At 43.7% G+C, this 25,416-nt stretch overlaps 1 long non-coding RNA gene across 1 annotated transcript; it reads left to right on the forward strand.

Moving 5' to 3' along the window:
• Positions 1 to 5,098: 5,098 nt before the first annotated feature.
• On the forward strand, positions 5,099 to 25,252 carry LOC141139378 (uncharacterized). The gene is made up of 3 exons (XR_012243756.1): positions 5,099 to 5,258; positions 12,146 to 12,448; positions 25,112 to 25,252. It is a non-coding gene; the product is annotated as an uncharacterized lncRNA (long non-coding RNA).
• The last annotated feature ends 164 nt before the right edge of the window (positions 25,253 to 25,416 follow it).

The raw sequence follows: 25,416 nt of genomic DNA on the forward strand, positions 1-25,416 counted from the left end.
AGTGCCAGTAGCACTAAGATCCACGCACGCAGCATACACCTCCCTTAGTGGTATAGTATCTGGATCAATATCTGAATTGATCAGATCTATACTAGCGTCCCCAGCAGTTTAGGGTTCCAAAAAACACAGTGTTAGCGGGATCAGCCCAGATACCTGCTAGCATCTGCATTTTGTCCCTCCGCCCAGCCCACCCAAGTGCAGTATCGATCGATCACTGTCACTTACAAAACACAACACACATAACTGCAGAGTAAGGCCTGATCCCTGTGATCGCTAACAGTTTTTTTGGTAGCGTTTGATACAGTTGCTGACAGCCTAGGAGCTTTTTTTCCTGTGAGTCTCACTACTGTACCAGTAAATTTAGAGCCCAAAATGGCAAATCGAAGGTACACTAGTGAAGAGGCCTACACGTTTCTGAGCATGACAGATAGTGAAGAGGAAGACACTTTGTCAGATTCAGGCTCAGAATACGATCCTGTAGACGACAGCGGCTCCATGACAGATGGCAGGGACCACAACTCCGTCGTCAGAGCTAAGGTCAGGCGTACCAGACCCGATCTTCTTCTGCTGTTGTTGAGGTGCAAGAACCGCAGGTCCCTCGTATGGAGCAGAGAAGTACTAGTGCCACTCATCCTTCTGGTGAACTGGCAAGCGCCAACGGCCTAGTACACCCTGGTCGTAGCAAACCAGCAGTGCCTGGCAGGCACTGTGTATGTGGACACAGCAGTGCTATTTTGGAGGTTTATATGTGATTTTAAAAGTTTTTATCTTGTAAGTGCAACTTGTCTGTTTGGGGGCTTTGAATAAATTTGTATACGGAGAACACTATGGTCTCTATACTTATTATTTACATGTCCTGAACTCATGGAATCTTGAGTAAGCTGGGAGGTGATTCGTATCTTTGGATGTTAATGAGCTGAGTTACCATTAAGAAAAGAGCCATCTGGATTACCCATCATTGATTGGGAAGAGGAAGTGAGAGCAAAGAGCTCGTGGGGAGATCCACATATGAGTTTTGACTCATCTGGGAGGTGAACGCGCATTTTTACTGGTGGTGGTGTGCACTCCTTTTGAGGACGAACAATCAGTGTGGTGGAATTGTGTGGATACACTGATCACAAGAAGAGTTTTTCATGTTTCATTTCTTCATTTTTTCATTTTATGGACTATTCATTTATATGTAGGATTTATTTATTTTAGAGATTTGCACTTTATATTTATAAATATTTTTACACATAGCGCTACATTTATGCGTGAGGGCCAACCATTTTGCCTGACATTCTTTGAACCATTAAAATTAAATGCAAATTAACGAATACACTGCACAACACAAATTCTCTTGCCTTTTTGGCTGTGTGTGGTGAAGAGTCTAAGGTTGAGCCCGGGCGTATTATTTGGATATACCGTATTTATCGGCGTAGAACACGCACCTTCACTTTAAGAGGGAAGTTTCAGGAAAAAAATAAAATTTTAAATGCAGAACTGTGAAGCAAAATAAGGGCCAGTGTCCCTCTATGCAGCCTAATCAGTGCCCATCTGCAGCCTCACCATTGCCATGAATGCAGCCTCACCATTGCCATGAATGCAGCCTCACCATTGCAGAATCTATTAGTATCAACGCAGAGTGGCACTGCGGATACGTATAGAGTAATCTGTGCCACATCCTATGATTAAGTAGATTAGGAGAGAAATGTGTGGGCTTGGACTTTTTAGGCACGGTGACAGGTATTATTCAGTTAAAAACTAAAATTTATTGAACATAAATAACATATATTTAAAAGAGAAAAACTGATCCAGAAAATCTGTACAACATCAGTCCATGAGAATAGTTACATCAATACAGACCATACACAGCTCAGTGAAATAACATATACATTTCAGGGATAGGATCATCATCATTCCATCATAGAAGTATTGAGTTCAGAGGAGAGCTATGTCGTTGATAGATGTTAAGATTTACAGCTCAACATGTTGCGCGCCTAGCGCTTCTTCAGGAGGATGGAACAAGTAGTGATAATGTAGTAGTTAGATGTGAAGGCGGGGGGGGGGTCAGGAGAGTGCTACGCCAGGAAAATGACCTGGAAACTATCACTGTGATAGATAGTGCTAAAACCATCTAGGAACATATAGTAACCACAGCGCAGTTATATAGGTAACAATATAGGGTTACTTAAATGTGTAGAAAACGCAGCAAACATTTATAGGTAGTCACACAGGGTGGTTGGACATCCCATATAGAGATTGGTGGTGTGAGACCTTCTGCTGACATAGAATAATAAGCTTGGAAGGACAAAAAAGCAGCCGCTCGGGTAGAGAGCGACTGTATCCAGGAAGTCAATAGAGGGACACTGAATTCTTTTAAATATATGTTATTTATGTTCAATAAATTTTAGTTTTTAACTGAATAATACCTCTCACCGTGCCTAAAAAGTCCAAGCCCACACATTTCTCTCCTAAGCAGCCTCACCATTGTCATGAATGCAGCCTCACCATTGTCATGAATGCAGCCTCACCATTGCCATGAATGCAGCTTCACCATTGCCATAAATGCAGCCTCACCATTGACATGAATGCAGCCTCACTATTGACATGAATGCAGCCTCACCATTGCCCTAAATGCAGCCTCACCATTGACATGAATGCAGCCTCACCATTGCCCTAAATGCAGCCTCACCATTGACATGAATGCAACCTCACCATTGCCCTAAATGCAGCCTCATCATTGCCCTAAATGCAGCCTCACCATTGACATGAATGCAGCCTCACCATTGCCCTAAATGCAGCCTCGCCATTGACATGAATGCAGCCTCATCATTGCCTTAAATGCAGCCTCACCATTGCCATGAATGCAGCCTCACCATTGCCCTAAATGCAGCCTCACCATTGCCATGAATGCAGCCTCACCATTGCCCTAAATGCAGCCTCACCATTGCCCTAAATGCAGCCTCACCATTGCCCTAAATGCAGCCTCACCATTGACATGAATGCAGCCTCACCATTGCCCTAAATGCAGCCTCACCATTGACATGAATGCAGCCTCACCATTGCCATAAATGCAGCCTCACCATTGCCATGAATGCAGCCTCACCATTGCCATGAATGCAGCCTCACCATTGCCATGAATGCAACCTCACCATTACCCTAAATGCAGCCTCACCATTAACATGAATGCAGCCTCACCACTGCCCTAAATGCAGCCACACCATTGCCATGAATGCAGCCTCACCATTGCCCTAAATGCAGCCTCACCATTGACATGAATGCAGCCTCACCATTGCCCTAAATGCAGCCTCACCATTGACATGAATGTAGCCTCACCATTAACATGAATGCAGCCTCACCATTGCCATGAATGTAGCCTCACCATTGCCCTAAATGCAGCCTCACCATTGCCATGAATGCAGCCTCACCATTGCCCTAAATGCAGCCTCACCATTGCCATGAATGCAGCCTCACCATTGCCCTAAATGCAGCCTCACCATTGCCATGAATGCAGCCTCACCATTGCCCTAAATGCAGCCTCACAATTGACATGAATGCAACCTCACCATTGCCCTAAATACAGCCTCACCATTGACATGAATGCAGCCTCACCATTGACATGAATGCAGCCTCACCATTGACATGAATGCAGCCTCACCATTGCCATGAATGTAGCCTCACCATTGCCCTAAATGCAGCCTCACCATTGACATGAATGCAGCCTCACCATTGACATGAATGAAGCCTCACCATTGACATGAATGCAGCCTCACCATAGGTGTGCGCAGCCTATTGCATTAGGATGTGCACGCCAAAGCTCAAACATATATGTGTGTGTGAATGTGTATATATAGGAAAGGTGTCAGTAGAGCAGTGAATGGTGTCATAAGGGCAGATATTGGTGGTGTCAGTAGGGCAGTTACAATATTATTTTATTTTTTTTTTAGGAGAAAAAAAATAGATTGTTTTTTATTTGGTGAAATATCAGTGGACTAAACATTGGAAATATGCACCACACGGGGTGATTAGGGTGTGCCTAGGCACACCTGGCACACCCTGTGCGCACGCCTATGAGCCTCACCATTGCCATGAATGCAGCCTCACCATTGACACGAATGCAGCCTCACCATTGCCCTAAATGCAGCCTCACCATTGACATGAATGCAGCCTCACCATTGACACGAATGCAGCCTCACCATTGCCCTAAATGCAGCCTCACCATTGCCCTAAATGCAGCCTCACCATTGCCCCAAATGCAGCCTCACCATTGCCCTAAATGCAACCTCACCATTGCCCCAAATGCAGCCTCACCATTGCCCCAAATGCAGCCTCACCATTGCCCCAAATGCAGCCTCACCATTGCCCTAAATGCAACCTCACCATTGCCCCAAATGCAGCCTCACCATTGCCCTAAATGCAGCCTCACCATTGCCCCAAATGCAGCCTCACCATTGCCATCAGCTAGCTAGTGGCCGAAAAGCGCCGCTAAAAAGAGTGGCGCTTTAGTGCTTTAAGGCTTGGGCGGCCCCAGTGTGAAAGTAGCTTTATTGGGATTTTTTTTACCAAAAACTTAGAATACATATTGACCTATTGGATATGTTTTATAGTAGAACGTAAAAAAATATATATATATTTTTTCTAAATTGTCGCTCTTTTTTTGTTTATAGCGCAAAAAATAAAAACCGCAGAGGTGATCAAATACCACCAAATGAAAGCTCTATTTGTGGGGAGAAAAGGCTATAAATGTTATTTGGGTACGGCGTCGCACGTCCACGCAAGTAACGCTGCGCCGTATTGCAAAAAATGGCCTGGTCAGGAAGAGGGGTAAATCTTCCAGAGGTAGAAGTGGTTAAACGTGTGAAAAAAAATAAAAAGGTCTGGCAGCAAGGGGGTTAGCAGTGGTTTCCTTTTCTGTACTTGGTTGGGGGGACACGTTGTGACACCTCTATGAGAGACAGGCGGTGACTGAGTTCCCTCCATTACACACAACAGCTGGACTCTCAGACACCGCCCGCTCAGCACCAGTGTGACTGGAAGAAGTTCAGGCGTCACCAGCATGCTCTGGTCACATGACTAGTCATCTCGCATGAGGCGGATCACCTGCTATGCGGCGTTTTTCTATGAGCGGAAGGATCTGAGAATGAATGTAGTCCCGGCACTGTGTGTAGGAAGAGACTTGTTGCATGTTCTTGTTTCATTGTAGCGGAGCTCGGTGTGCCTCCGCCTGAGGCTTGCCTGGAATCAGCAGCAGGCACATCCGGGTACACGATGATCAGGTAAGTGTCCTGGTAGCTGAGTGTGGTCACCACCCTCCTGTATGTCAGTAGGCTGCCTTCTATCATTGTATGTCAGGGAGATGTGTCCAGTGTTTACTGTCAGCTGTAAGAGGGAGGGATGATCCACAGCTCCAGTGGTCCCTTATGGAGGAGGTATTGGCAGCACTCTGATTGCTGGCCAGGAGGGCAGTAATGAGATTCCTGGACTGGGTGTTAAATTAATCTTTTACAATAAAGCTGTCCATACACTATACAATCTGATTGGACAATCTTCTTTTTTAGATGCACATTGATTGGATTGTTTAACCCCTGTCCCTTTAAAAGGTTCTAAATGCTTGGTGGGGGGGTGGAAAAAGAATCCGTGACCACTGTGATGTCACGGTGGTCTCACGATCGGGAGTCGCTCCCGCTGGCTATTGATCGTTAGTTTGGACCAATCGCTGGCCTTGACAGGTCAGTCTTTGCGCTGGGAGCGTGCAATGAGGGCGCACGCAGCACAGAAACCTCAGTTGCCAAGTGACACCTATCTGTGTTATGTGGGCATTAACCACTTCAATACCGAGCACTTTTACCCCCTTCCTGACCAGACCAATTTTCAGCTTTCAGCGCTGTCGCACTTTGTCGAATGACAATTGCGCGGTCACGCAACACAAATAGCTTTATTTTGGTGGTATCACCAGTGTCTTTGAATTGTTTGCTAAATTATTATATAATTTCCCAAATATATGATCTTTCTTCATAAATTGAGGCCAAACTGTATTCTCCTATATTTCTTTGGTGAAAATAAGCCGAATCAATGTGTATTATTTAGGATAGTTATAAATTCCACAAACTATGGAATATATCTGAAAATTGATCAGTCCTGATGTACTGATGGAAATCTCATTTCTTGAGGCCTGGAAATGCCAGGACAGTACAAATACCCCCCAGTCCAAGGTATTTAGTAAGAGGCATGGCAACATTTTTGAAGTTGTGATATTTTTCTTCTTTTTTTTTTTTTTTTTTGTCACAATTTTTTTGTAAAATTAAGAAATTAAAAAAAAGATTGTTATTTATACTTAGTTTTTTTACATAATGTCACCAGTGCCGTATCATCATCAGTATATCATTGTATAACCAGTGTGGTGGTGATCAGGCACACTGACTGGTGGCAGTATGTTTTAAAAAAAACAAAAACAAAACACTTTTTTTTTTTTTTTTTTTTTTTTTTTAATTTTTTAATTTTTTTTTTTTTTTTTTATTAATACTTCCCCTTTTTTTTTTTTTTTTTTTTTTTCTATTTTAACACACTATGACCAGAGCAATACAGTGTTACCATAGTTTTTACACATCACGATAGCTTATACCAGTGGATTTCAGTGGTATAAGCAACCATTTTTACTGAATGAACTTGATTCATTTAGTGTGTATTGTCGTGATTGGACCTGTCTGTACACTGTGACCAATCACAGCTAGCCAACACAATTGTACACAATGAATGACATGATTAACCACTTGCCACCCGCCATATAGCAGAATGATGGCGGCAAAGTGGTTGTGATATCCTGACCGGACGTCATATGACGTGATCAGGATAACATAGCCGCGATCGGGGGTGCTGTGTGTCAGTCTGACCGCATCTCCAATCATGGTATGGAGCCTCTGACAGAGGCTTTTTACTACATGATCAGCTGTGACCAATCACAGCTGACCATCGCGTGAACCAGGAAGTGCCGCTAAACAGCATTCCTTGGTTCACGCTGACAGGGAGAGCTGATTGGTGGCTCTCCCTGTTAGAGGGGGGGGTCTGTGCTGATAATCAGCTCATTGATTATCAGCACAGCCCCCATCAGCTGTCAATCAGTGCCCAACACCTGCCAGCCTGTCCCCACAACAGTGCCCAAAAAAGTGCCAATCGGTGCCTCATCAGTAATGTTTGTCAATAGCTCCTCATCAGTGCTGCCTATCAGTGCCCATCAGTTTTTTTTTTGTTTTTTTTTGTTTTTTTTTGTTTTTTTTTGTTTTTTTTTGTTTTTTTTTGTTTTTTTTTGTTTTTTTTTGTTTTTTTTTGTTTTTTTTTGTTTTTTTTTTGGTCTTTTTTCGTTTATAGCGCAAAGATCAAAAACCTGCAGAGGTGATCAAACACCACCAAAAGAAAGCTCTATTTGTGGGAAGAAAATGATAAAAAATGTAATTTGGGTACAGTGTTGTATGACCGCGCAATTGTCATTCAAAGTGCGACAGCGCTGAAAGCTAAAAATTGTCCTGGGCAGGAAGGGGGGAACGTGCCTGGTATGGAAGTGGTTAAAGGTTCAATTTAACAAAAAAAACAAACCTGTCATACTTAACTCCTCTCTGCAGTTGGTTTTGCACAGAGTGGCCCCAATCCTCCTGTTCTGAGGTCCCTCAGCGGCGCCCCTGGCTTCTCCTCTTCTTGAGTCCCAGGTTGGAGAGCTGCTCTTCCTCGAGGCACCTGTGTGGGCACGCTCCCGTGTCCTGCTGCTGCATTCGTTGACAAAGACAGCAGGACTCGGCCCCGCCCCTGGCTCCTGCGTCATTGGATTTGGTTGACAGCAGCGGGAGCCAATGGCTGCGCTGCTATCAATCTATCCAATCAGGACCCGAGACACTGGCTGGAGCTGGTGTGCTCGTCCCTGTCGCTGGAAAGACCGGGTTCAGGTAAGTAAAAGGTGGGGGGGGGGCAGGGGCTGCTGCATCACAGGAGGTTTTTCACCTTAATGAATTAAGGTGAAAAATCTTGGGGGTTTACAACCCCTTTAAAAAGCTATTCATTGTTTACAATTGTCAGGCGATCTGTTGTGATTGGTCACAGCGATCACATAGCGCCGGTACACTGATCAGTCGTTGGCTGTGCCCGGGACACAGCCATGTGCAAGGTGCGTTCTGGGAGGATGTCATGTAATGTCCACCCGGATAGATGAATGTCTCACCCAGCCATCGATTGACAGTAGGCTGGGTGGGAAGTGGTTAAGCTTTCTATCTTTTATTTTCTTTCACAATATTTTTAGTAAAGTTTTTGAGAGCAAATAGTTGGTAAAAGACAAAGTACAGTAATGGATCGCTGTGGTGAGCAACAAGACCATACTTCTATCTATTTACTATACTATTTGGTAAAGTAGAAGTATAAGTAGTGGAACTCGGATACACAGGAACAGATCCCTCTGCTAGGAAAACAGTGGATGCTGCAGGCTGCGATCCGGCCCCGTTCACACCCGAGCCTATTGGATTCTGCCTGCGATTTCAGAATCGCAACAAAAAGCATGACAAGCTTACAGTGCCATTAGTTTTTATTGGCATTCCAAAGACAATGTTATTTTAGTGCGACAAAATGCACGAAAATTGTGGCAAAACACACAACACTAAACACGTCTGGATCAGTGTCAATATTTGATACATGAGCTTCTTTGACGCAGAGGGAGGCCTATTCAAAATGGAAAAAAAAAAAAAAATGACATTGGCAGTGTCACTCACGTGTGAACAGGGCCTTGAGGTACATGGCAGTTTTCAGTTTTTTTTTTCTTCTTTTATTTTCACCTGGTGATCTTGTTGGTAAGTTTGTTGTTTTTCAGAAGAATAAGCTCTCTTACAGTTGCAGCAGTTTGAGTGTTGAGACAAGCTGTTTACCACTGACAGGGGTGCTTACAGTGATTTTATGTATGTAAAACCTATATCCCAAAAAGAAATAAACTGTTTGCTATAACTGTTTAACACAGAAGTATGGCCAAAACTTTTATGGTCATACTTCTCTTGTGAGTCACACACAGGAATTCACCTACTTTTTGCACTCCTGTGACCCGGAATCAGCTGACAGCAGACTAAGGCTCTGTTCACACTTGTATGACTTGTCATGCGACTTTGGACATGCAGGGGTTGATTCACTATAAACAGAGCATGCAAAATCTGGTGCAGCTGTGTGTGGTAGCCAATCGGCTTCTAACTTCAAAAGCTTGTCCAATTAAGCTTTGACAATAAGCCCTGGTCCACATTGCAACGTTTTGGCATGGGATTTGACATGTCAAGTCGCCGGCAATGGCGCCACACCGATTTCCAAAAGTAGTTTCTGTATTACTTTTGGCGACTTCGGGGGGGGGGGGGGCGATTTCAATAGATATCTGTGCAGAAACCTGCACAGATGTCTCTGAAAGCGTCCTCGAAGTCGGGACTGACATGCGGGATTGAAATCGTGCGAGTTGAGGTGAACTCGCATGATTTCATTCTCACTGTCAGTGTGAACCTAAGCTACAACCTTGAAGCTGATTGGTTTTTGTGCAGAGCTGCACCAGATTTTGCACTCTCCAGTTTTGGTAAATCAACCCTATAAAGTCGCAGCCCATTGATTTCAATGGAACCTGTGCAAATCTATGTGACTTAGACCCCTTTCGCACTGAGCCGCCCAGGCGTCAGTTCGGCCACTAGCGGGGTGGTTTTAACCCCTGCTAGCGGCCGACAAGGGGTTAAATCTGCCCGCAAAACGCCGATGCAGCCGCGCTTTGCCGGTGGTATAGCAGCGCTGCCCCATTGTTTTCAATGTGGAGGAGCGGTGTATTCACCGCTCCTACACCGCTGCAAAAAAGCTGCTGGCATGACTTTTTGTGAAGCCCTGCCAGCGCAGCGCCCCAGTGTGAAAGAACTCTGGCTTTCCCACTGGGTTTGCAGCTGAGGCTATTTTTAGTGCTGTAGCGCCTGGAAAAACGCCTCCAGTGTGAAAGGGGTCTTAACGTTTCACCAACTTTAAAAAGGTTTGTTCACTACTTTTAAAAGTCGCATCACGTTGCACTTGAAATTGCAAATTTGGAGTCGCTCAAGTGTGAATGGAGCCTAAAGCCCATTGTCAGCTGACATCACAGTACCGGTCCAGACTTTGCAAGGATCCAGACCTGATATTGTTGGAATCTATCCAGCTGAACAGTCGACAGCTGGCTGTCACTCTCTGCACACTGCTGAGCGCTTTAGCCAGCAGTGCCCGCTCCCTCTTCTGCCCGGCGCTCCAGTGAGCACTGGAGGGGCAGAGTGGAGAGTGGTGACTGAACAGACAGGACTTTTAGTTTGGGGATGTTAGACATTTTAGCATGTTGGACATTTTAGCATTTTGCAGCACACACATGTTAAAATAGAGTATGAAAGAGTTAGAATCCCTTTCCGATTTTTATTGCTGTCTGTGTCCCCGCTGGGGAGATTCACCCTCTATCTCTCCAGGTGATCACTGTCACTGGTTTTGAAAGTGAGTTGTCACTAGAACAGAAATAAAGGGAAAATCTTCCAATGGAGGCATTTATTCCAGTGGCTTTTGAAATATTTGTTTTTCTTTCTTATTGTGTCTACAGGACAGGAAGTGAAGGAAAGTCTCCCCAGTGGGACGCAGATGACAAAAAAAAAAAAAACTGGCAGTGGTTTTAACCCCTTCCCTACTCTGTCCAAAATGGGGAAAAAAAAGAGTTTTGGCTTTAGATCTCTTTCTGTTCCAAGGTGACAACGTTGTGTGCAGACGTTTGAAATGTATACATTGTTGTCACCCTTTGCTGAGCATCGCCTTCTCAGAACTACATGTCTGCATTTGAAGAATGATGACGACCCAGCCTCTTCCCCAACGAAGGTTGCATCATGTATAGCCCCCCCCTCTGGGGAATGACAATACTGCCTTCATGCTTTCTGCACTCATTCAGAGTGCTGCTGGGAGTTGTAGTTCTTAGTCATGACCTCAGTCTACAAGTGCTGATGTAGATCTCTGGTCACTACTGTTGGCTGGGAGTCTAAAACTGAGCATTATAGTGGTCAGGTGACAATACTAAAAGTGATTTAACAATTTGGCTTTGTGTTTTACTGAAAGGGGAAATAAAAAATTACTAAACCCAGGACCCTGCATTCACAATATCACCCCCACAGTGTACAGAACATGGAAATGCAATTATTTTAGTAAATATAAACTGCTAAATACATTTTCTCATCAGCTGTATATAGCAGTCTTGTGACTTCTATCAGTGTCTGGTTAAAGATTATAGGAAGAGTTTTCATTCTTCTCTGATCGTCCTATGAGGCTGCAGGACCCCTGACCTTCTGTCTGAACAGTGCTGATTGGCCCTGTGCTGATCACATGCACTCTCCCAAGAAAAAAAAAACTCTCTAGCAATACATACCAAACTGAGCATGTGCAGAGTGACTCCAAGGCTCGGTTCTATCAGGAGATGGATCGGGGACTGTGGAAGAAGGGGAGGATCAGAGAAGACCTGATCAGTCATTTTACACAATTCAGAGTATTAACCCCTTAGGTTCCACAGTGAGTATAACAAACATGCTTTACTGCATATACAGACTGATTTTACTGTTGTGGGTTTAGTAACACTTTAAAAGTAAAAAAAAATGCACTCATAATAAAAAATGTGCAGTTATTATTTGCGTACATTGCGGTTGCAATACTTTGCAGGCTTCAATCAGTGGATTGATGGCAGGTGCAGTGCACTATTCCTCCAGCCCAGGTCTGTATGGACCTTTCTGTTATGGGGCTGGAGGAAGTATCAGGGGACTACAGATGTGGGGACATGACCACACTTGTGCTCCACTGATCTCTACCAGTCCTTCTCATGTAGATGACGGGAGGTCATATCCTGGGCTAGAGCTTTGTACATGAGCTCCTGATCAATGCATGTGATTCCTTCTCAGAACCAAGGTCTTTGAAGAGCTAGAAAAGTCTTGACACATGTATGAGATATCTGAGTTGGACACATACATATCTGCCTTTCAGAATCACTGTATACAGACATGAGTCCTAGGAATGCTCTATTTATACTTGTAACCTAGAGTCTGAAAAAAGTGTCTTCAGCCAATCACAAGGCCTTACCGTTATTTCCTGCATGCTGTGTTAACATCTCCTCTTCTTTATGTTCTTACAGGTGACCTTTCCCTAGTGGATGCAGCACATATTTACGGAGATGACTATAAACATCTGTAAAGGATTTCAGGCATTATGTGGAATAAATGCACACCCCTGCTAACCGGAGTCTAATTCCAGCCTTAGGTTTACACAGAAGTCCAGATAATCTTCATATATAGCAACAAGATGACTCCTTGGTGGTTTTCCAATTGCATTGGTCTGAACTCTGTACTCATTCTGCAGCTTTTGTTGTCCCCGGAAATATTGACAGGAGAACGCGTGCCTGGAGGACCTGCACGAGACAGTGCCAGAAAACATCATAGTAAGACCAGTTCTCCTATGTTTACCATACATAGTATGTAACACACAAATGCCATGGGCCCTCCTTGTCTGTGTGCGTGAACGTAGAACTTCAGTCACATACTATCAATGCTTAAACCTGCCCCCACCCCCATTCTAGGCCCTATTCTAAATACCCTGTAAAGGAAGCATGTGTATGCTTAAAGTGGTTGTAAACTTCAAACATGAAATATGAACAAAGCATATCCCTCTATAGTGTGCACTTGTCCTAATTAAGAGCACTAAGCGTCACTTTTGTCTGCTGCTTTATTCTTCTGCTATCAGCATAAGTCACATCTGACAAGTTTTCCTGACACCAAGAGAAAAAAAGGTGATGGGGAGGGATCTCCAGCTGATTGACAGCCTCAGCTCTGTTCCTGTATGTGCTGTGTGGAGGAGGAGGGGGATGTCCCGTCCCTCCAATCAGCTCTGAGTTCTCCTCACTGAGCTCTGCAGAGTGTAACTTTAGCTCTCCGCCCCCTTTTTTCTGAATGCTCAGACAGGTTGATAAATTCTGGACTTTGAACGGACCTAGAAAAGCAAAGACTGCAGATAAACAGGTATCATTTTATGTAGGGAGATTTGTTTCATCTCTGTGTATCACCTGAGGATAGTCGCTTCACTGGGTATACTTAAGGGTTTACAACCTACTCTGAGGGTATTCCCTCCGATCCGGTCACATGATCGGCTCCCAGTGCCGGCTTCAGTGTAGAGGAGGAACAACTGACAATGGATGCCCTATAGTAAGTCTATGGGTGACATCACTGCCCAGGCTCTGCAGCTGTTGTTGGCGATCTCTCCTCTTCACTGAAGCTGCTGCTGGGGAGATCATGTGACCAGACCGGAGCACCTTCAGAATAGGTAAGTATAGACATTTTTCCTATACAGGGTATTTGGAATATGGCTTAGAATGGGGGTGGGAGCAGGTTTAAGCTTGGATAGTATTTAACTGGACTTCTACTTTAAGTCAGAATTGTCTGTTTTCATCATTCGTATACAGCCCTTCCCTAAATGGATTTTGTTTATTTTTGCTTCAAAATAAAAGGAATAATCATATGATTGGGTAGTATACAGGCAGCGCAGTTATGTTGTATATGCCAGAATAAATAAGGTCTTTGCTCTTCTTCCATGTGTTGTGTTTGTGGTCATTTGGTTTTAATATTAAAGCTGAACTCCAGCCTTTCGTCTTGCACAGTTGTACAGGCTCCGCTTCTGTACTGAAATTGCTTTACGCACACTGTGAGCTTCTTTCAATGTGAATTAAAAGCTATTTCCTAGCTGGAGAAAGTCCATCATCACCATCTAGCCCTTTCCTCCCCAGGCTGACTCCTTGGCCTTGTCCCTTTTTATTCATTGGATTTCAGCTCTTTCACTGTGGGCTCAGCATCAAATGCAGAAGGACTGCTTAGGGATGGCCACTTCTCCAGACTTGCATTTGCCTATAAAGATGTTTTGATATGTGCATAACTCCTCCCAGGAGCCAGCTTGATGCTTGCATCAGAGCTGAGGGCACTTAAAGCGGAGTGCCACTCAAAAGTGGAACTTCCACTTATCCATCTCTTTCCCCCTCCGGTGCATCATTTGGCACCTTTCAGGGGGCGGAGGGGGGGGGGGGACGGGTACCTGTTTTTGACAGGTACCATTCCCCACTTCCTGAAGACCGGGCTGCGGCCTGGTCTCTTGGAAGTTCAGCCCCCCTCTTCCTTCTTCCGCCGCAGGACCAATTGGAAAGTGCACAGTAGGGAACTAGGGTTCCCTTACCAGGATTGGCAGCTGCTGCATCTGACAGCCACTCCGAAGATCGGCTGGGGTACCGACATCGCGGGCTCCCTGGACAGGTAAGTGTCCATATATTAATTGCAGTATTTGTAGCTGCTGACTTTACATTTTTCGTTGGGGGGGCAAGACCTCCTCTTTAAGACCCCTATCACACTGGGGCGCTTTTCAGGCGTTTTAGCGCTAAAAAGAGCGACTGTAAAGCGCCTCTCAAGCCATCCCAGCGTGAAAGCCCGTGTGCTTTTACACTTGGGCGGTGTGCTTGCAGGAAAGGGAAAAAAAAGTCCTGCAAGCAGACCATTGAAATGAATAATCAGCGCTGCCAAAGTGCCTGCAAAGCGCTTCAGCAGCGCAGCAACACGAGCGATATTAACACTTTTTTTGGCAACTAGTGGGGGTTAAAGCATCCCACTAGCAGCGCTTTACCGCTAATGCCCGCACCGCCCCAGTGTGAAAGGGGTCTATGAGGGGTACAGAGGCAGGGTGCAGTGATGTTTTCAGGAAGCTATGTACAGCACCCTTCTGGCCTCTCCCACCAGCCACGATCTGCCTGTATTGCATAGATGAGCACAGAAATCCAGTATTTAATAAAAACTGAAATGCTTTGCTGGGAAATGTCATTGCCAGGTTGATGGCTGGAGGGACAGGTGGGAGAATAAAATGTTAGATTAGTTTCAAAAGTTGTTTTCAGTAATTTTAAAACAGGACTAGCCTGTTTAAATTCTAAAATGGCAAGACCAGCTTTTTTTGCAATTAACCTTCAATCCAGAGATTTCCCATACAATATTTTGTATTGCCATTAGGTGTACCCTGTGAAGGCCAGCTTCATTCAACTCACTTTATTTGAGCCCAGGTCCTGGACTGGCCCCAGCCTTTGACTGAACAGTGAACGGAGAAGCAGCACAGTGATGAGTTGATCTTTGTCACTCTGCTTTCTCCTTCCATCGGCATGCATTTTGTCAGCACATGTACTGCTTCTGTTTTAAAATGCTTTCCATTCTGCTTTTTAAATATTTGCCACCCAGAGAAAGGTTTGTTGTCAGTGGGTATGTGGTAGTCTGACAGCTTATATTGTTATTGTATATGATTGCTGTTTACATGCTGGCTAATGACTGTCTATATGGCTTATGTCTGACTGCTTTGAGGGAGCCTTTTTTAGTGCCTGTACATGTTTGTTTACAATGATGATATCAGGAAATAAAGGCATGGCACATAGAACAAGTAAATGATCCTAGTTTTGTTAAATTATAATGTCAGACCAGCGAAAGAAGGCAGTTCTAAAGAAGATGGCAGTTCTCTGACTAAGCCTGTGGGCGGGTGAAATGCGTCAGAAGGGGGTAGTTTGGGAGGAGACAAGCTGAAGACAATATCTCATATGACGATTGAGCTGATAGCTGGTGTGCGGCTCCTTATTCTTTCTGACAGCTAGTTCTGGTAGACCGGGCAAGTCTTGTTGGATGCTGGCACCCGATATTATTGGAGTCACTGGGGGTTTGTTGTATGGCTGCACTTAGAATGGCGCTCTTCACTCTTTCTTGGGTCAAAGGCCGTTCCATTATTTAAATTGTGTTGTGATTAGCTTGGAGTGAGGGAAGTAATTCATCTGTTGGGGCCAGAAATGTTCTGAGGCTTTGGCTTTGGAGAGGCCTTTTTAGCGGGATGAGCGAGAGTCGTAATTCTCAGTTCAGGAAGTTCCGACGTCTTCCCGCTGACAGGCTGAATGGGAATGTTGGCACCCGTTCTGTGGCATGTCATACGATGGATTGGTCTCTGTATATTTACAAAGTATTGGCTCAGCATTAAAGAAAAATATTCTACGGTTCTGCAAAGCAATGTACACAGACCAGGACAGCTTCTTACAATTTATGAGTCACTGACCATGAATGAAGATTTCCTTGTTTAATGGGATCAGTTACAGCATTTCACTATAGCTGCTTGTTTCCTAAAGAAAAGCTAATTTGTGTCTTTTATATAGCTCACTGTGGTAATGTGTGTGCATCCGTATGTTTTATGAGGAATTCTTTACAATAGAGGGGGCTTTTGGGACTTTAAATGAGACGCATGGTAACATGCATCTCCATCCCTATTCAAGTACATAAATAAAGAGGGTCGGGACTTTAAATGAGGTGTTTATATTGTGGCTAATCGAAGGAGTCAAAGTAAAACATGAACAAGTATTTATTTGTTTGCCATGATTGAGTAGGTACATAACAGACAATACATGCAATAATGGCACATAATATAACAAATCATGTATACAAATCATTTACATGTTAAAAGTATAAACATAAAAGTTATAAAAGTATAAATAGAATTATCCTCCGTAATAAAAAATAACTATAATATAACAGTTATAATCCACGATATTGCCTGGATCCAAAAACCATGTAGGTATGTATGCATTGCATCTAGGTTAAGACTGACGCATTTCATGGGATCTATCCAATCATCCTCTGACTGATACACATCTTGTGCAGTCTGCACCAGAGACCGCTGGCCTTTACTCCTATATCAGCAACACTAGGTAACTAGCACTATCATTATGACCTTTATTTTATCTGTGGTTTCAATCCCAGGACTTTACCAATTTCTGGGGACCTATGCTGTCTTGATCTCAGTTCATACTCATGCTATTTGGGCTCCTCTCTTTGATTAGCTTACTTCTTTATATTTTTAGCACCATCTTGGTATTCATATTTTTATTGATCCACAGAATGGCGCCCATTTTTCCTACTGTTCTAGATACTCTGGGTCACACCTACATTTATGCTCTGTGTTCCTGTTTGGACCCTACTACCACAGCTTCCGAACCAGGCATTCCTTCCGGCCCTAGCACCTCAGCGGTGTTTGTTTCAAACTAAGCAGATATGTGAGTCCTACAGGGATGACTATCCCTATCCTATCCTCCCTGTATGTATATTTATTCTTTGCCAATTTTTGTCTACGAATGGTTGATTTTGATATACTTACCTCTCTTTTTATATAGATGTATCATGCATCCGCCCCTGATGATTGGATAGATCCCATGAAACGTGTCAGACTTAACCTAGATGCAATGCATACATACCTACATGGTTTTTGGATCCAGGCAATATCGTGGATTATAACTGTTATAGTGATTTTTTTATTTATTTTTTTTTATTATGGAAGATAATACTATTGTATATTCTATTTTTACTTTTAACATGTAAATGATTTGGATACATGATTTGTTATATTATGTGCCGTTATTGCATGTATTGTCTGCTATGTACCTACTCAATCATGGCAAACAAATAAATACTTGTTCATGTTTTACTTTGACTCCTTCGATTAGCCAAAATATACACATCTCATTTAAAGACCCGGCCCTCTTTCTTTATGTTATGAGGAATTCTTGTGTAACACGGGAATGTTATGTGAAGGGAATTCACAACATTTAGCAAGAATATGATAAACCCCTTAGTCAACAAATACAAGTCCTGGGTCCCCTGAGTTCTGCTTTGTGGATATCGGGACACTGGAGGGGTTGTAAACTTCTGACAGTGACTGGCCCCCCCTTTGAAGATGGCTGCTCGCCCTCCTGGGATTTGTTCACCCCTTTTAGAAGAAGCAGCCTCCAGCCACTGCCATTGTTTATCCTTTTGACATTTGGGTAGATTGTCAGCTTATGTGCATCAGTGCTTGTCAGGGGACTGCTGTTCCCCTATATAGGGGATGTTAGGAAGACATAGGGTGAATTGCTAGAGAACACTCAAGGAGAGGAGAAGAGATCTGTCTAATGACCTGTCCTAGTCTTGGGACAGGTTTGTCCCCTCTTCTGGCAAAAGGTTGACTGCTGACAGAACACTGTCTAGGTACCAGAACTGCCATATGTTGGAGGGAACTGATTATTGAGTTTTTCAGGGACTGACCTTTTGGTTTAGTGGTTTGGATGAGCAGATTTTTACTCGATTCAGTGCTAGTTCACATTAGATGCAGTCCAATGCTTTATTTTCCTGCATGAAAAATGCATACACAGCGTTTTCCATGTATTCCAATGGTCCTAGTTCACACCAGTGCAGTCAGTTCAAGTCACCTTCCGGTGCAGAAAAAAAAAGTAGAACATGCTGCATTTTTTTTTTTCCTGCACAGAACTGTACTAGAACACAGCAAAACGTATCAAAAATGCACCCGAACTGCGTGTGGTATGAACTGTAAGCAAAAACTCATCCGGAACGTGTGCTATGCTATGGACTTGTTGTACAAAGTCCTCATGCATGGAACTGTTTTCTATGTTGTTGAATAAAGGTACAAAACAAACCTGCTTGGACTGTTCTGAGTGTTCCTGTCTCATGCGTAGTTCACAATACCAGTAAAGGCTCCCCCCGCCTACACAAAACGTGTGTGTGTGTGTGTGTGCGTTTTTATTTTTGTGGTATGCCTTCTGAGGCCATAGCACTGATTTTATAAGTGGCCCCTAGTGCAGGGCGGTTGTCAAAAGTTTGCCATTGCATAAGGCACAATGAATGCTATTAGGCATGGTTGTTTTTTGTGTGTTGTGTTTTTTTTTTTTTTTTTTTCTGATGCTTAGAGCAGAACTAACCAAGTTGGTTTGACAAACGCATTACTATGCCTCTAGTAGTAGGACCTCCCTGGTGTGACATCACATCCAACCAATCCACAAACCTGAAATTCCATCTACAGCCTTTCCAGGCATAAGATTATCAATGCGCTTTGCATACTATAGCACGTGATTTGCTAAATGGCTTTTAACCAATAAAGTTTTGAATAACTTTATTGGCACCCCTGCCACCGGACACAGCCGGATTGCAGCTCCCGATATCCAGCCACTATGCGATCACAATGTCAACAAATCTGTTACTGTTATGAATGAATTTTATTCATGACAGCTGTGATTCCTATAGTGATGATGCAATCGGCCCACAGCTATCACATGGTACCTGGGCAAAATCGCAGCACCATGCTCCGTGTGATAGCTGTGGGCCAATCACTGCACACAATAGTAAATCATAGCTTTTGTGAATGTAACCCATTCAGGACAGTACAAAACATTGCTGTTACAGTGATCATTGCTTTAACAGCAATCAAAGTGTGTAAAGGAGAAAAAAAAAAAAAAAAAAAGAAAAGTGCTCTCCCAGGGTAGTACAGTGTCACTATGGTGCCACTGAATTACTCTGATGAAAGTATGTAAATAATCCAGTCATATGACGCTGTACTGCACTGGTGGTATGTTAAAAAAAAAAAAAAAAAAATAATAATAATTTTTTCTTCTTTTAATTTTTGTTTTCCAAAACATTGTAAGACAAAGGCATAATGAGCTAGTATGCATCCCATACTAGCTCATTATGAAATGCTTACCTTAGAACGAAGCCCTGCAGTGGCACCCACACACTGCTCAGATGGCTGACATCTTCCCCCAGTGTTTTCTTGCGGGCTCATGGGCTCCGGCGCTGTGATTGGCTGGAGCAGCCCCACAGGGCCCTAAATAAACAGCTTGTGCAGCCGTTTCTTCAGGGCGCATGCGCCGATGAGATCAGTAAATATCTCCTAAACGGTGCACGTTTAGGAGATATTTACAGTAACTACAGGTAAGCCTTATTATAGGCTTACCTGTGGGTACAATTAAACAGGAAGACTTTACTTCCTTTTTATAGAGGAACTGCAGTCTCTGTAATAAAAACATATTTGCCATTCTGAAGCTTCCCTCCAACCACTTTGCGTATTATTATTTATTATTATTATACAGGATTCATATAGCACCAACAGTTTGTGCAGCGCTTTACAACAGTAGGGCAGACAGTACAATTACAATACAATTCAATACAGGAGGAATCAGGGGGGCCCTGCTCGTTAGAGCTTAGTCTTATTTTATATATACTGTGATTTTGTATTTTCCAAATATGCTGTAGAAATCTCCCTCCACAAAGTCTTGCTGCAACCATTTTAACTGTGGGCAGCGGAAGATGCTGCCTGTTCACTTCCTGGATTTACACAGACACACACCTCCAGCTCTGCAGCCTTCATTGGTCCTCTTATGACTCATCCCCCCCCCCCCCCCCCCCCCCCCCCCTCCATTCTCGGCAAACTCTCAAGTGAGAGAGAGAGCTGTGCATGATGTCATAAGCCTAAGCTAATGACCAGACTAGAAACAGGAAGTGGGCTGTATAAGCGATTTACTGGCAGAAAAAAAATGTTTTACTATCCAAAGTTAAAATAAACAAGGGCAGAAGATTTAATAGATGGAAAGATTAAAAAATAACTGAAGGTCCACTTCAAGAAATGAGACAGGCTTTCAGTACATCATTGATCAAATATATGTACCACCGTAGTTTGTAGATGCTATAACTTTCACACAAACCATTTAATACACACTTATTGGGATTTTGTTTTATTGTTTTTTTTACCAAATACATGTAGAAAAATACATTTTGGCCTAAATTTATGAAAACATTTGATTTTATTGGATATGTTTTATAACAGAAAGTAGAAAATATTGGGGGTTTTTTTTCTAATCTTTCAGTCAGTAACTTTTATGTAGCAAAAAATAAAAAGCCTAGTGCTGATCAAATACCACCAAAAGAAGGCTCTATTTTTTTTGTGTGTAAAAAAAAAAAAAAAAAAAAAAAAAAAAAAGTATATAAATTTAATGTGCATACAGTTTTGTTGTGTAGCAGTGCTGAATAGCATGTATGACAAGGGTCAAGGGGTTAAACTATAACCTAACTATATGTAATGTAGGGATGAACCGATGTATCAGGCGCGGAACATTGCTGCGATTTTGCCGTGTTTATGGTGCACTTTTCATAGGCCCTGTGACTGAAAAACAGCATTAAAAATGCAACATGGGTACATTTTTTTTTTATGCGTTTTTTCAATGCATTTCAATGGGGAGGTGCGGGTTTTTTAACTGAATGTGGCAAGCAGAATTTTTAACACCGCAATTGACCAATGTGAAAACTTACATAGAATTTAAAGGGATGTATTTTTCTTGCGCTTTTTTTCAGAAGCGCTTCAGAAACTGCTCAGTGTGAAAGCAGCCTATCATCGAAAGGTGTGGTGTGTGTGTGGTCTGTTTTTTTTTTTTTTTTTTTTTTTTAGAAAATGCTTTTGGAGAAAAAAAAAAAATATCTATCTAAAGATAGATTTCTATTTAAGATACATTAATAATTTTAGTTTATTCAGCATGAAATGGAGCTTAGTTATGTAGCATGATTCTATATATTCTGCAATATTTTCATTTTTGGTAAAGTCATTCAAGGAATCCAAGCTCTGCAAGCTGAGATAACATGTACTGCATTGATGCATTCACACAATTTCACAGTAACCATGAGATAAAACAAAGTCATAAATATTCCTTTATCCCATTGTTTTGAAAATCTATGTATATGTACACTACAAACTGTATGATTGAATTGGTTCTGATATCGCTGTTTTACTAACCTGACAGTTTATTTCTCTACTCTAAATAGGAAACCTTCATTTTGTTTGCAATTATTAAAGATTATAATTGCCAGCGAGAATAAGTCCTTACATTTAAAGAGCACCTGTCATTCAGATCCTTAATGGCAGCGCCTGTTAGCGGCATCCACTCACCTGCTGCCGCCACGTCCCTCACCTTGTTGTGTCACTGCCGCATCACCAGCCGTCCCATTTAAGTGAATGGGACTGTTGGTGAGTCAACAGCGGGTCAGAGGAGGAGGCACTGCAGGACAAAGTTGACAGTTGCTCTTTAAAAATTATGATTTAAATCAATTCTTTTTACTAGTGATTTAAAGCAGAGTTCCATCCAAAAGTGGAACTTCCACTTTAAGCAGTCCTCGTCCCCTGACATGCCACATTTGGCATGTCATTTTTTTTGGGGGGGGAGCGTGTACCCTTTTTTTCGTGGGACTGCCTGTCCCCTGCTTCCTATCATCAGCCACCTAGATGATGACTCCTCTCGCCCTAGGCGGCCCCTCCCTGCCAGCAATCTCTGGGACACAACTCAGGTCCCAGAAGATCGGCAGGCCAATAGGAGAGCGCAGCGCGGACCAGTCGTGAAGCCGTAAGCTGTAACGGCTGGGTGCCCACAGTTACCATGACGGCGCCGGGGAAAGGAGCTAGCCTCCGGGCGGCCACATCGCTGGACCGTGGGTCAGGTAAGTGTCGGTTTATTAAAAGTCAGCAGCTATGCTTTTTGTAGCTGCTAACTTTTAATAAAATAAAAAAACGGGTGAAACTCCGCTTTTGATCAAGTCCACCCTGGTGTAAGGTGTGCTGCTTTTAGAGATCTCTGTTTCTCATTCCTGCTTTACAGGGGTAAGAAAATAACAGATCGCTCTCTCTGTACAGAGCTCTGTGTTGTTTACCAACACAGAGCTCTGGGCTGTGATTGCACACAGCCGATCAGCAGGTCCCTGCCGTGAATCATTGGCCGGGACTTGCTGACACGCTCCCGCTAAACCCAGAAGTTGGCAGCGACGTACGAGCATGCCGATAGTAGGCCGCTAATCTGCAGTATCTTGCAGATGGGTGGTCGCTAAGTGGTTAAACAGCTAGTTGCATAAGGGACAGATATATAGATAGAGGTGTTTTTTTTTTTCTCTTTTCTATAAACCTATATTTGAACTTTGAAAACCCTATGAAAGTAGATATTTTACAGTAGTTGTACCCATTCCTCTGTGTGTGCAGAAAACCCAGTCCTGTCCTTAGCCCATGTGCATCATCTCCTCAGTGCTGAGCTCTCAGGCATGTATGGTAACCTCTCAGTACCCAGCTTATTTACTCAGTACCCAATGTATATGCTTTAATCTCTCTTATGTGCATTCATCTCTCAGCTGCCAGTACCCAAGGCATGTGTACTTATTCACTGAGCAGCAGGTCTTTGGCACATATATAATAACCCCCCTGTGGCTCAACGTTCACCCCTTTGCACCCAGTCTCCAGTGCATGTGCAATAATCTTCACATTTTGTTCAGTGCACCATTCCAAATGTTCGTCTCCTCTCCATTGGGAATCTCAGCTCTTTTGCCCCGTTTCCTATTTAAACAATCCTGGACAACAGGTCTGCCCCATCTCCCACATCCCCAGTACCACCTCCACCGTTCTGTGCTCCATAACACATTCCCTGTTTCCCCTCTGTCTAAGCTTTCTATGTGAAAAGCTTGGCTCCCATGCTGCTGCTCTATAATTACTCTGTTTTGTATATGGGTGACAAATGCATTCTAGGGCATCTATTACTGCCCCTGCCTTTCCCTTGTATGGCTATGATGATATATTTTAGTGATTTGGCGCTAATTATGGAAAGATTAGTAACCACGATTTCTGAGTCAAAAGATTATCTCTTCTTGCTGCAGCCAGAAGTCATTACCCTCCTCTCCTACAGGTACAGCCAGAAGTCATACCCTCCACACTTCTCTCCTACAAGTACAGCCAGAAGTCATACCCTCCACACTCCTCTCCTACAAGTACAGCCAGAAGTCATACCCTCCACACTCCTCTCCTACAGGTACAGCCAGAAGTCATACCCTCCACACTCCTCTCCTACAAGTACAGCCAGAAGTCATACCCTCCACACTTCTCTCCTACAGGTACAGCCAGAAGTCATACCCTCCACACTTCTCTCCTACAAGTACAGCCAGAAGTCATACCCTCCACACTCCTCTCCTACAAGTACAGCCAGAAGTCATACCCTCCACACTCCTCTCCTACAAGTACAGCCAGAAGTCATACCCTCCACACTCCTCACCTACAAGTACAGCCAGAAGTCATACCCTCCACACTCCTCTCCTACAAGTACAGCCAGAAGTCATACCCTCCACACTCCTCTCCTACAAGTACAGCCAGAAGTCATACCCTCCACACTCCTCCCCTACAAGCGCAGCCAGAAGTCATACCCTCCACACTCCTCTCCTACAAGTACAGCCAGAAGTCATACCCTCCACACTCCTCTCCTACAAGTACAGCCAGAAGTCATACCCTCCACACTTCTCTCCTACAAGCACAGCCAGAAGTCATACCCTCCACACTCCTCTCCTACAAGCGCAGACAGAAGTCATACCCTCCACACTTCTCTCCTACAAGTACAGCCAGAAGTCATACCCTCCACACTCCTCTCCTACAAGTACAGCCAGAAGTCATACCCTCCACACTCCTCTCCTACAAGTACAGCCAGAAGTCATACCCTCCACACTCCTCACCTACAAGTACAGCCAGAAGTCATACCCTCCACACTCCTCTCCTACAAGTACAGCCAGAAGTCATACCCTCCACACTCCTCTCCTACAAGTACAGCCAGAAGTCATACCCTCCACACTCCTCCCCTACAAGCGCAGCCAGAAGTCATACCCTCCACACTCCTCTCCTACAAGTACAGCCAGAAGTCATACCCTCCCACACTCCTCTCCTACAAGTACAGCCAGAAGTCATACCCTCCACACTTCTCTCCTACAAGCACAGCCAGAAGTCATACCCTCCACACTCCTCTCCTACAAGCGCAGACAGAAGTCATACCCTCCACACTCCTCTCCTACAAGTACAGCCAGAAGTTATGCCCTCCACACTCCACTCCTACAAGTACAGACAGAAGTCATACCCTCCACACTCCCCTCCAACAAGTGCAGACAGGAGTGTGGAGTGTATGACTTCTGACTGTATGTGTAGGAGAGTCCCTCTGTCCCCATATTGTGTTTAGATCCATTGGCAATGATTTTCGCCAACATCCACCCCTGACTGCCTGTGTGACTGTAGCCTAACATCTCAAGCTGTTGCTATTATATTCTGTGATTTCATATGGCTGATGGCTAGTTTATATGTGTATAGCGGAAACACTTTCTACGCATCGCACCAGAAGAATTATAAAATGCTATTTTGTGCAAGTCTAACTTTTCCCTAATTTATTTTTTCACAGCAAACCTGGACTCCATGCTGTCAGATTATGATGTCATCTCGCTGTCTGGCATCCAACAGCATTCTGTGCGGAAACGGGACTTGGAGACACAGTCTCAGGTGGAGAGGATGTTAGACTTCACAGCCCTACAACGGTAATGTCCCCCCATGGCCCCCTGTACATACAAATTCTCCATCCTGATACTGAGGGAGACGGTGCATCATCTGGCTGTTCTGACAGCATTCCCAACACAACCGTGCGCCGCAATAACAAAAAAAAATTTGATTAAATATTACCGTATTTATCAGCGTATAACGCACTTCCCC

The sequence above is a fragment of the Aquarana catesbeiana genome, linkage group LG04 (assembly GCF_042186555.1).
Source record: "Aquarana catesbeiana isolate 2022-GZ linkage group LG04, ASM4218655v1, whole genome shotgun sequence".
Classification (NCBI taxonomy): Eukaryota; Metazoa; Chordata; class Amphibia; order Anura; family Ranidae; genus Aquarana; species Aquarana catesbeiana.